Source organism: Pleurodeles waltl, chromosome 6 (genome assembly GCF_031143425.1).
Source record: "Pleurodeles waltl isolate 20211129_DDA chromosome 6, aPleWal1.hap1.20221129, whole genome shotgun sequence".
In the NCBI taxonomy this organism is placed as follows: domain Eukaryota; kingdom Metazoa; phylum Chordata; class Amphibia; order Caudata; family Salamandridae; genus Pleurodeles; species Pleurodeles waltl.
In genome coordinates, this window is record NC_090445.1 from 1364952002 (window position 1) to 1364964149 (window position 12148).

Here is a 12148-nt window from a genome sequence, read left to right on the forward strand (position 1 = left end):
ATCAGACTTTGGAGAACTGTGACACCTGGTGTGGACCTCCTATGACAGGGTAAACAACGTAGTGTCAGTTGATCCACAATTTGAAGTAATTGGGAGAAAGGTGAGTAAGCGGTCCCAGACCTCAAATTATATTATTTAGCCGTCCACTTGCAACACGCACTACATAGGTTAGATGGGGAAACCTAATTGGGAGAGGCATCTGTTGGAGGGATCACATGGGACCTACCAACTGGGAGAACTCCTGATGATGGGTTGAAGAATATTCCACACATTCCCCTTCTAATCCAGCTGATGGGGAAGTTTTTGAAGAGAACAGTCCGAAGGGTTATTAAAAGAATACCTTACACCCCCAACACAGATATCTGGATTCTACTTCCCATTGTACAGATGAAACAAGTAATGTCAGTGACCAAATGGCAGGAGGGTGGTTGTCTAATGCTATCTGACCTCTACCCCGATGGTAGATTCATTACATACCAACACGCACAGTAATTGTTTAATGTAGGGGCTGGGCATTTCCTACAATTTTCAAAAATCATGGCAATAGCCAGACAATTATGGCCTACATTCCCTGAAGCAAATACACATATTCAAACACTAGGCACTCTGCTCAAGATGGCAAGGAGGCGCAGGCTCACAACCCATATACACTGAGCACTGCGCACATAAAGAATGGTACAACTTCTATCAATAGAGAATCAATGGCACATACACATGGGAAGAGAATGAACTCCTGCAAAAATGGGCTAAAATACATATAGTTGCTAAAGAGGTGGCGGTCAGTGCCCGCTTTAAACTAATTCAATATAATTGTATATATATGCTATATCTGACCCCCAGATGGCTGCATGCCATTTACCCCTCCTGAGATCACAATTGTGAGGCTAGTGATGCTGACTCTCTCCATTTGCTCTGGAACTGCCCAATAATACAGAGATACTGGGGGGGCCTTGCCCAGCTGAAAGCACCAATGGGATGGGATATACCGTTGGAGATCGACAAGTGTTTACTAGGACTCCTACCACAAAATCCGGCCAGAAAGTTGAGTAAATGCTACGCAATGCTGGACCTAGTGGTTGTGAAATAATGCATACCTATTTATTGGCTTAGTTCCAGACCCCCAACAAGAAATTCATGGGAATCATATTTGGCAGAATGGCCAGTGGCGAAGGCGGTACACCTCAGAAGGACCAGGAAGGATGATAAGACACAGGGCACACTATTAGCTGGGGCAGAGATGACAAGAACACTGCTCGGGTATACTGTCACACAAACCAAGGCACTTATGTCTCAAGAGGGAGGAACAAACTAACAACTATGCAGGTAGAAGGGAAGGGGGTTTATGTCTGATCCCTATTCAGTGGACAACTATCCCAACAGGTTTAACTTGTGAAAGGAACAACTCTATCATGTTTGACTGACAGAAGTTGATAGCCCTACATGGAAGCACGAGTGGGAATGTTTGGGGAGTTATTATTGTTCTTTGGTTCAACTGATTATGATTCTACCATTTTTTTGCTACACAACATGTCATGTTCACCCCAACGCCTTCCTTCTATGTAAATTTATACACATGAATATCACCTGACTTAATTAAAAAACCAAACACCACTCTACACCACAGCAACCTATGCCACTACAATATAGGGTGCAGTACTCCACTGCACCTATCTACTCTATCCTGTATCATTCTATTCAATGGATTGCACGCCAACACACTCTACTCTAAACCACTGCACTCTACGTCAATGCACTTTATATCACTTTACTCAAAACCAAGGCACTCTATGCTACTGCACTCTATGCCAATCTACTCTGCATCAATTCACTCAAAGCCACTATACTCTTCTCAAACACTCTACTCTATGCCACTATTTATATCATTTCACTCTATGTCAATGTATTCTACACCACTCTTTTTTACCCTGCACCACACAGCTCTACACCACTACACCACTATTCTGCGATACTCTCCTGGATGCCATTGCACTCTACATCAATGCGCTCTACTCTGCACTACTCAACTCTGCAACACTCTACATCACTGCACTCTATGCCAATGCACTCTACACCACTTTACTCAAAGCCAATGCACTCTATGCCAATCTACTTTGTACCACAGCACGTTATTGCACTATACTCTACTCTGCAACACTCTGCTCTATGCTACTCTATTCTACTCTGTAGCATTTTACTCACACCACTGCTCTCTCTGCCACTCTACTCTAGTCCACGCTCCTCTCCTCTAGGCCACTGCACTCTATTCCAATGCACTCTACACGACTGCACTCTATGAAACTCCACTCTACAACACTACACTCTATGCCACTGCACCCTACTCTGTACCACTCAACTCTACACTATTCTACTGCACTCTACAACAATTCACTCAATGTCTCTACACTCTGCAGCACTCTTCTCTGTATCACTCCACTCTATGCCACTACACTCTATTCCACAGCATTCTACTCTACACCACTCTACTCTATGCTACTCTACTGAACCCTATGCCAAAGCAATCTACACCATTCTACTCTACTCTGCACCACTCTGCTCTACCCCACTGCACTCTACACCACTCTACTCTAAACCACTCCACTCCACACCACTACACTCTATGCAAAACACCCTACACCACCTTAAAACAATGAACTCAATGCCCCTACACTCTACAGCACTCTCCATAACTCCACTCTATGCCACTGCACTCTATGCCACTGTATTCTACTCTGCACTACTCTACTCTACACTACTCTACTGAATTATATGCCAATGCACTCTACTCCAATACACTCTACACCATTTTACTCTGCATCTCTCAACTCTAGGCCACTGTACTCTACCTTGCACCACTGAACTTTACCCCGCACCACTCCCCTCTATGCCAGTCCACTCTGAAACACTCTATACTGCAACACTGCACTCTCCACTACTGAACTCTCTGCCACGGTACTATACACCACTGCACTCTATGACACTCTACTCTGCAACACTACACTCTCTGCCACTGAACCTTACGCCGCTCTATTCTATGCCACTGCACTCTATGCCACTGCTTTGTACACCATTTCAACGTACACTACTGCCTTCTACTCCACTCTACACCATTGCACTCTACAACTTTCACTCTACACCACTCTATTCTATTCCTCAGCAATATATTATATGCCACAGCTCTCTAAGCCACTCTACTCTGCACTGCTCTACTCTATGCCAATGCACTCTATGCTGCTCCACTATACACCACTGCCCTCTACGAAACAGCACTCTGCAGCACTGCACTCTCTGCCACTGAACTCAATATTGCTCTAGTCTATGCTACTGCATTCTACGCTACTGCACTCTACTCAACTGCACTCTTCTCCATGGCACTCTGCACTATACCACTGTACTCCACGGTACACCAATGCACTCTATGCCACTCTACTCTGCATCACTCCATTTTATGCCACCGGCCTCTTCCCTGTACCATTCTACTTTACCTTGCACCACTCTGCTCTACCCTGCACCACTCCACTGTAGGACACTCTCTACCCTCAACACTCTATTCTGCAACACTGCACTCTCCGCCACTCTGTGCCATGCTGCTCTATGCCACTGCACTCTGCACGACTTCACTCTACTCAGCACCACTCTACTCTATGCCATTCTACTGCACTCTAAACCAATGCACTCTTTGCCACTCCACTACAATCTACCGTGCATCACTCTATTCTATGCCTTTGCATTCTGCACCCCTCTACTGTTCAACACTCCACTCTACACCACTGCACTCTATGCAACTCAACTCTACTCTGCACCACTGCACTCTTTGCCACTTCACTCTACACTACTCCACTCTAGGCCACCCCACTCCACTCTGTGCCACAACACTCAACTCCACTCTACGCTGCAGCGCTGCACTGTCTGCCACTGAACACAACTCCACTCTATCCTGCACCATTGCACTCCATGCCACTTCTCTTTATACCACTGCACTCTAATTTGCACCAATCTATGCCACTTTACTGCACACTACTCCAATGCACTGTCACCACCACACCCTACACCATTCTACCCTGCATCATTCCACTCTACGCCATTGCATTCAACACCAATTAATTCTTAGCAACTATAATCTACTCTGAACCACTGCACTCTATTCCACTCTACTCTATGCCATTGCACTCTATTGTGCCCCACTCCCTCTACCGTACACCACTCCACTCTATGCCATTTCACTATGCTTCACAACAATTTGCTCTATGCCACTGCACACTACACCACTGCACTCTATGCCACTCCACTCTGCACTGCTCCACTCTACACCACTTCACTCTATGCCAGTGCACTGTCTGCCACTGTAGTCCACCCTGCACCACTCCACTCTACACCACTCTACTCTACTCTACACCACTCTAATCTATGCCCCTGAACTCTATGACACTCTTATCTAAGCCACTACAATTTACACCACTATCCTCTACGTCAATGCACTCTACACCACTTTACTCAAAACCAATTCACTCTATTCTGCTGCACTCTATACCAAACTACTCTGCACCACTGTACTCTATGTCACTTCACTCTACTCTGAAACAATCTACTCTGCATACTACACTCCATGCCACCTGACACCTATCTTCTCTTCACCACTCCAATTTTCCCCAATGCACTGTGACCCTCTTTGTTTCATGCCACACCACTGCACTCTACACTACTCTACTCTAAATCACTTCACTCTATACCACTGCACACTATGCCAAAGCACTCTACACCACTTTACGGCACTCTAAAACAATGCACTCAATGCCCCTACAGTCCACAACACTCTATTCTATATCACTCAACTCTATGCTACTGCACTCTATACCACTGCACTCAACTCTGCACCCCTGTACTCTACACTAGTCTACTGAACTCAGTGCAAATGCACTTTATGCCACTAAACTTTATGCCACTGCACTCTTTGCCACTCTACTCTAAACCACTGCACTCTGTGCCACTGCACTCTATGCCAATGCACTCCACATCACTTTACTCAAAACCAATGCATTCTATGTCAGGGCACTCTATGGCATTCTACTGTGCACCTCTGCACTCTCTGCCACTTCACTCTACTCTGAAACAATCTACTCTATGCCACTGCACTCCATGGCTGCCTACTACACTCTGTGAAACTCCACTTTATGCCACTGCACTCCAACCCTCTCTACTCCACTCCACACCATTCCATTCTACACCACTCCACACTACACCACTGCAAACTACGCCACTGCAATGTACGGCTCACTCATCTACTCCACCCATCTACTCTTCTCTGCACCATTCAATCAAGTATTTGTAAAGTGTGGCTTGTCACCTGTGTGGGTATCCAGGCATTAGGAGCAGGTCTTCACTCAAATCGCCAGGTCTTAAGCCCTTTCCTGAATTTGTTCAGCATAAGTGAGGTACAGAGGTGGAGGGCGTTCCAGGCCTTGGAGGCGAGGTGGGAGAAGGAGTGGCCATCCTCCAACAGTGGCAAACGTGGGGTATCTGTGGGATGGTCAGGTGTGTGGAGATGAGGTTCTTGTGAGGGTGGTGGAAATTCAGATGTTGCTTCTGGTAGGCGGGTCCCTGGTCATAGTGGTCTTTGTAGGCATGGGTGAGGAACTTGAAATGGCATCTCTTCTGGACCGAGAGCCAGAGGAGGTCTTTCAGGTGCTGGGAGATGTGGGTTCTCTTGGGCAGGTTGTGAATCAGTCTGGTGGCCTCGTTCTGTATTAATTGGAGCCTTTGCATGAGTTTGGTGGTGGTGCCTGCATAGAGTGCACTGTAGTCAAGACAGCAGGTGATGAAGGTATGTGTGACTGTCTCTCTTGTGTTGATGGTGAGATGCTTAAAAATCTTCTGGAGTATGCGTAGGATTTGGAAGCAGGCTGAGGCAATGGAGCTGACCTGACTTCTCATGCAGAGTTTTCTGTCTACTCAATGCATTGCACTCTACCCTACTCTACTCTAAACCACTGCACTCTACTCCAATGCACTCTACATCACTTTACTCAAACCCAATGCACTCTATGCCGCTGTAGTCTATGTCAATTTACTCTGTACTATTGCACTCTACCCCACTATACTCTACACTGAAACACTCTACTCTATGCCACTCTTTATACCATTGCACTCTAAGTCAATGCACTCTACACCACTCTTTTTTACTCTGCACCACTTTACTCTATACTGCAGTACTCTACACTACTCTACTCTATTTTGTGATACTCTACTGTATGCCACTGACCTCAATACCAATGCATTCTACACCACTGCACTCTATGACACTGTACTCTACAACACTGCAGTCTCTCACAATTAACTCCATGTCACTCTGCTCTGCACTACTGCATTCTATGCCACTGCACACTACTCTGCACCACTCAGCTCTATACCACTCTACTCCAAATCACCACACTGTATGCCAATGAACACTACACCACTTTACTCAAAAACAATGTACCCTATACCACTGCACTGTATGCCAATCTACTCTACACCACGGCACTCTACACCAATATACTCTACTCTGCAATACTCTATGCCACTCTTTACATCATTGTGCTCTATGTCACTGCACTGCATGCCACTCTATTCTACGCTAGAGCACTTTACCTATACCACTGCTCTCTTCACCACTCTTCTCTACTCTGCACTACTTTATTCTATGCCACTGCACTGTATGCCAATGCACTCCACACCACTGCGCTCTACGAAACTCTACTCTGCAACACTGAACTTTATGGCACTGAACTCTTCTCAGTATCACTCAATTCTACACCACTCTACTGAACTCTACAACAATTCACTCAACGCCCCTACACTCTGCAGCACTCTACTCTGCATCACTCCACTCTGTACCACTGCACTCTACTCCACTGCATTCTACTCTGCACCAGTCTACACTACTCTACCGAACCATATGCCAAAGCACTCCACGCCACTGCACTCTACCCTGCAACACTCCACTCTACCCTGTACCACTGCACTCTACCCACACCACTCTGCAACACTTTACTCAGCAACAGTGCACTCTCCGCCACTGAATTGTATGCCACTCTACTGTACACCAATGCACTCTACAACACTCTACTCTGCAACACTGCACTCTTTAGTACTTCATTCTATGCCACTGCACTCTATGCTACTGCACTCTTTGACAATCTACTCTGCATAACTGCACTGTATGTCACTTCACTCTACTCAAACAATCTACTCCTTGCTTCTGCACTCCATGTCAGTTTACTCCTCTCTGTGTCACTTCAATCTATCCAATCTACTCTACACTATTGTACTCCACAACACTCTGCCCCACTCTGTGCCACTCACTCTGCATCATTCTATGCTGCTCTACACCACACTACGCCACTGCACTCTACACCACTCTACTCTAAACCACTACACTCTACGCAATGCATTTTACACCACTCTCCTGCAATTTACAGCAATGAACTCAATGCCCCTACACTCTACAGCACTCTACATCACTCCACTCTATGCCACAGCACTCTACACCATTGCACTCTACTTTGCACAACTCTATGCTACTTTACTGAACTCTTTGCCAATGCAATATACACCACTGCACTCTGCCCTGCACCACTCCCCTCTACCCTACACCACTCCACTCTCCGCCACTCCTCTTTGCAACACTTTACTCTGCAACACTGCACTCTGACACCCCACTCTGCAGCACTGCACTCTCTGCCACTGTGTTCTATTCCACTGCACTCTATGCCACTACACTGTACACCACTGCACTCTACACCATTGTACTCTACACCACTCTACACCAAGGTGCTCTACGTCACTGAACTCTTTGCCAATCTATTCTGCATCACTGCGCTCTACATCACTTCACTCCAATCAAACCATCTACTAGATGCCTCGGCAGTCCATGCCATTCTACTACCCTCTGTGTCTCTTCACTGTACCCCAATCCACTCTATGCCACTGTACTCCATTTTACTCTACCCAACTCTGCACCACTCCACTTTACACCATTCTACTGTATTCTGCACCACTCTACTCTATCCCACTGCGCTATACATCACTCTACTCTAAACCACTACACTCTATGCCACTACACTTATGCAATTCTCCCGACACCACTCTACTGCACTTTACAACGAACAGAATGTCCTAGCACTCTATAGCATTCTACATCACTCCACTTCATGCCATACACTCTATGTCACTGAACTCTATTCCACTGCACTCTACTCTGCATACCTCCACTTTATGCCACTGTGGTCTACCCTTGCACCACTCCACTCTGCCCTGCACCACTCCACACTACACTGTTCTACTCTACTCTGCACCACTCTACTCTATGCTACTGCACTCCACACCAATCTACTCTAAACCGCTACACTTTATGCCACAACACTCTATGCAATGTTCTGTACACAACACTACTGCACTTTACAACATTGAACTCAATGCTCATACATTCTATAGCACTTTACTCTACATCACTCCACTCTGTGCCACTGTAGTCTACTCTGCGCCACTCTGCTCTGCATCTCTCCACTCTATGCCACTGTACTATAACCCTGCACCACTCCACTCTGCCCTGTACCACTCCACTCTATGCCACTCAACTCAGCAACTCTCTATACTGCAACACTACATTCTCCACACTGAACTCAATGCCACTCTATTCTATGACACTGCACTCTATGCCACTGCATTTTACACTGCTGCACTGTACACCACTCTACACCGTTGCACTCTATGTCATTCACTCGTTACCACTCTATTCTACTCTGCAGCACTGTACTATCTGCCTCTGCTCTCTATGCCACTCTAGGCTGCACTACTGTATTCTACACCTATGCACTCTATGCTACTCCACTGTACTTCACTGCCCTCTAAGACACTCTATTCGGCACTACTGCACTCTCTAACACTGAACTCCATGCTGCACTGTTCTATGCCACTGCATTCTATGTGACTGCACTCTACACCACTGAACTGTACTCTATGTCACCCTACTCTCCTCTACAGCAATGCACGCTATGCCACTCTACTCTGCATCACTCCATTTTATGCCACTGGCCTCTTCCCAGAACTACCCACTTTACCTTGCACCACTCTGTACCACTCCACTGTATGGTACTCTACTCTGCACCACTCCACTCTGTAAAACTCTACTCTATGCTACTGCTCTCCACACCACTCTACTCCACTCTGATCCACTCAATTGTACACCACTCCACACTACCCCACTGCAAACTATGCATTCTATCCCACACTACTCTAAACCACTGCACTCTATGCCAATGCACTCTACATCACTTTACTCAAACTCAATGCACTCTATGCCATTGCACTCCATGCCAATTTACTAAGCACCGCTGCACTTTACTGCACTATACTCTACTCTGAAACACTCTACTCTGCTGCACTCTTTACATCACTGCACTCTACATGACTCTGCTCTATACTACTCTATTGCATTCTGCACCACATTACACACCACTGCTCTCCATGCCACTCTACTCTACTCTACACTACTCTACTCTAATCCACTGAATTCTACGCCACTCTACTCTGCACCACTGCACTCTATGCCACTGCATTCTACTCTGCATCGCTCAACTCACTGCACTCAGCCCCCTACGCCACTCTACTCTGCATCACTGCACTCTTTGCCACTGCACTCTACACCAGTCCCTCTACATCACTGCACTGTACTACCCTCTACTTCGCAACCACACTCTCTGCCTCTTCACTCTATGTCACTTCACTCTACACCACTGCACTCTACTCCGCACCACTCATCTCTACACCACTCCGCTGCACTCCACACCAACCCATTCAATGTCCCTGATCTCTATACCACTCTACTCTGAATCATTCTACTCTATTGCACTGCATTCTGCACCAACCCACTCTATGTCATTCTAATATATTATGCACCACTGTACTCTATACTGTACCTCTCCACTCTATCCTGTACCACTCCAGTCTACGCCACTTCACTCTACTTTGAAACAATCTACTATATGTCACTGCACTCTTCACCACTGCCCTCTGCTCCACTCTGCACCACTCCACACAATGCCACTACACTTCACGTCTGTGCATTGCACAGCACTCTACTCTAAACCACTACATTCTATATTACTGAATTTTATATAATTGTCATCTATTGCAATGCACTCTACACCAGTTTACTCAAACCCAATGCACTCTACGCCCCTGCACTCTATGTCACTGCACTCTACACCAATCTACTCTTCACTTTTGTACTCTACACCACATTTGTACTCTACTTCCCTCCAGGACACTACACTCTATGACAGTACTCCACTCTGACACTACTCTATTGAACTCTACTCCACTCTACAGCATTCTACTCTATGCCACCCTATGGCACTACGATTCTCCTCTGTGATGCTGTGTACAACTCCATGCCATTTTACTCCACTTTTTTCCATGATGCACTACTCCACTCTATGCCACTCTATGCCACTCCACATTACGCCACTCTATGCCTCTCCACTCTACGACACTCTAATCCATGACACTCTACTCTACTCTATGCCACTCTACTCTATGACAATCTACAACACTCTGCTCATTTGTATGCTATTCCACTCTTCTACACTACTACACGCCATGCCACTCTACTCCACTACAATCTGTTCAACTCTACTTCACTTTAAGCAACTCACCCCATGGCACTCCACATTACTTTACTCCACTCCACTCTACCCTAAGTGTCTTCATTCTTCGACACTCTATGCCATGCCACTCTATAACAGTCTACTCTGCCCTGCCACTCTGCTCCACTGTATGCCACTCCACTCCCCTTTATGGCTTCCAACTTTACAACACTCTACTCCCTCCATGACACTCCACAATGCTCTTTGCCATTCCCCCGTTTGCAACTTCACGACACTCTACAGCACTCCATCCCACAACACTCTACACCACTCCACAACACTCTACTTTACATCACTGTATGATACTCAACTCCACTTCGCACCACTTCTTTACACTACTTACTTTTAGCCATGCTAAATCGCAGTCACGCTGGTGTTTAATATAGCTAAAACACATTGCCAAAGCTAATAGTTCTTGCATAGGCAAGGCCTATTGCCTTTGCCAATGCTTGCTATTGAAAGTTATTACACTACAAAACAGTAGAGCACATTATCTCACTACCTACTACTATGCACAATAGTAGACCATGCAAAATGATGCATCATTTAATTCCAAGCAACACCAGGATAGACCACATTGCTAAAGGTAAACCATAGCATTCACATTACACCATGCCATATGACACTTATCATACATCAAACCCCCATACTACCACATGACATCAGCACATAGCCTTGCACAAATCTCTACAACATGCAACACCATACAAGTCACAGTCCACTGCGATATGAGAACATACCATATAAAAGCATACAACACAGTACTTAAGGCTTCGATGTATCACAACCTCCAATACCACACCATGTTTCATGACAAGACATGAAATAATACAATACCATACTACCCTATCCTACAACACACTTTAAAATGCTTACCACATATTTTACCACAAACATCATCCAACCCAAGACTGTATCACATCCTGATATATGACATCACACCACAAAAAACACACAACAGAGTGCAGGATAGTACTATAGCACAATATCAAACACCACATCATAAAACACCACACAATACCGTCCACAGTGTAGCACACAACATCACTCCACATAGTACGTTTCACCATTCCAACTTTAACACTGCAGTATTGTAGGAAAGTACTATCTTGCCTGCCATGTTACCCCCATATTTCACTGTATGTATGTTGTTTTAGTGTATGTGTCACTGGGACCCTGCCAGCCAGGGCCCCAGTGCTCATAAGTGTGCCTTGTATGTGTTCCCTGTGTGGTGACTAACTGTCTCACTGAGGCTCTGCTAACCAGAACCTCAGTGTTTATGCTCTCTCTGCTTTCCAAATTGTCACTAACAGGCTAGTGACCAATTTCACCAATTCACATTGGCATACTGGAACACCCTTATAATCCCTAGTATATGGTACTGAGGTACCCAGGGTATTGGGGTTCCAGGAGATCCCTATGGGCTGCAGCATTTCTTTTGCCACCCATAGGGAGCTCTGACAATT